This window comes from Vombatus ursinus, unplaced genomic scaffold, assembly GCF_900497805.2.
Source record: "Vombatus ursinus unplaced genomic scaffold, bare-nosed wombat genome assembly UNPS02014812.1, whole genome shotgun sequence".
Taxonomy (NCBI): domain Eukaryota; kingdom Metazoa; phylum Chordata; class Mammalia; order Diprotodontia; family Vombatidae; genus Vombatus; species Vombatus ursinus.
The window spans coordinates 69,558,923-69,561,149 of NW_020954590.1; the positions used below are offsets into that span (position 1 = coordinate 69,558,923).

At 40.1% G+C, this 2,227-nt stretch overlaps 1 pseudogene; it reads right to left on the bottom strand.

The window, feature by feature from the left end:
• Positions 1 to 597: 597 nt before the first annotated feature.
• Positions 598 to 1,931, bottom strand: LOC114053697 (annotated as a pseudogene).
• Between the last annotated feature and the right edge of the window lie 296 nt (positions 1,932 to 2,227).

The following is a 2,227-nucleotide window of genomic DNA, read 5'->3' on the forward strand; positions in this document are numbered from 1 at the left end:
GGAAGACCACACCCATAAAAAAAAAGGTTTCAGGGACTCTTAGTAACTGAGAAACTCTTTCAAAGGGTCTGCTCACACCCTGCTCTGTCTTAAGTTTCAAGAAAGCCTGGAAGTGGGTGTAGAATTGAAGGGAAATGAGACCAAGAACCAAAGATCCCCACCTAAAGTATCTCTTTCTTGTCAATCTTTTAACAATCTCAATTTATAATGAACTCAGTCTGGAACATTCACCTGAAATGACCCCATTGCCAGAAGAGTGTGGAGATGCAGTTGAAATGCCAGATTTTTAGAAGAGTAAATAGGAATCTGCTTTAAGGTTAATCTTTGCATTTTTATATTAATATTTTAACAGGAATCATTTTTTTTTCATGAATCAGGTAACAAAAGTAGCAATACAGTAAAGACAACTTGCAAGTTGAACCCCAGCCAGCTTTAGTATTATTGAAATTTTATAATTACAACTGCTAGGACACCGAGAAAAGCCAGTAAGAGAGACCAATTCTGCCTTTGTTGAAGCATTTGAAGAAGAAGTTTGTCCTGTCTACCCTGGACAGGATATTTGTTGGCACTTTCCATCTTTAAACTTAATCGATATGATCATTGATGGGAGGTGTCAAAACTGTGTTTTCCATGATATTCACCCATACCACTGTACTTCTTTTTATTACTCCATTGTCTATGGTACCATTTAACAATATGTGGTTTTCTTGATTTTCTCTTTCAATAGGTCTATTTTTCACTGTTACCAACTCCTTCAGAGGCCAAAGAACTGAGAGTGAAATGCATGATGACATCATTGCTAGTGACCCCATCACTGGAGGTTTCCTCTATCATCCTTTGAGTCAGTTTATTATAATTAGAAAATGCATATGGGAGAGGGGTCTGTCTCACTGATTTATGAACTGTATTGCTTCATTTACATTTTTCGCAGGCACTATTGAAAACACAAGAGTGAAAATCTCTTCTTGCACCACCTTGGTGTTGGGGTTAATGTCAGTGAGGATAATCTGGGCTATATGTCATGTAGCTTCATCCATCTCCTCTCCAAAAGCTATCTTTTGTTCTTAAGTAAATTTGTCACCTTTTTAAAATGACAAAAGTTGATGATCCTTTCATGATCAGAATATTTTTTGATTTCTTCATCATAGAATTCCTTAACAGGTTCCTTTATTTTCTCCACAATTTGACTCTGGAGGGACAGCTCAAAGAAAATGTAGTCTGGGGCAATGCAAGTCTGACCACAGTTCATATATTTCCCTGAGGTGATATGTCTGCAAGCAGCATCAAAATTGAAATCTTCATCAATGTAACAAGGACTCTTCCATTGGAGGTCCAGAGTCATAGGAGTCAAGCACTTGGCAGCAGCTTCAATGACAATCTTCCCCACTCCAGTATTTCCAGTATAGAGAATGCTGTCACATCTTTCCTTCAGAAGTTCCATGGTCTCCTTAATGCCACTATTAATAGCACAGTATAGATCCTTGTCTAAATATTGATGGAAGATCTTGGAGGTCCTTTCACTTAATTCTGATGGCTTGACTATGACAGCATATCCTCCTGTGATGGCTCCTATTTATGGCTGGATATTTAAGAACAATGGGTAATTCCAAGCCCCAATTACTAAGACCACTCCAAGAGGCTGGATATAGGCTTCATCCATCATTACCAGAACATTCTTCTTAGCTGGCTCTAGGACAATCCACTCAGGAAGTTTATCCAGTACATGGTTGAGCTCCCCAGGAACACTAATAACTTCTTGACTATGTGTTGAATTCACTCCTATGCAGATTCTGGGTCAGCACTGTCAGGATCTCCTTCTGGTATTCCTGCACTTTCCTCTGCAGGGCCCACAGCTGCTGCAGGTGGAAGGACAGTGGCTGCAAAGGGCATGTCTGAAAGGCCACCCAGGCCTGCAGCACCAGTTTCTCCATGGTGTTCCTCTGCAGGAAACCAGGACCAGAGCCAAACCAGCATCAGGACTGAGACTGGAATATCATATATGTCTTAAGTCTGACCCATCACACTCCTGTGATTTAACCAAAAACCTAGAAATCACCATAGGTACTCTTCTCACTTTACTTACTAGCTCCTACTATCATCCTCTAGTCTTTTTGAAGCTGTCTCTTTTATATTCTCTTCATCCACTTTGGGCAGGCACCTTCCTTTCTGGATTCTTGTAAGGCGTAGTCACTTGTGCAAATTCTCTCAGTTGTTCTGTGGCTCTATT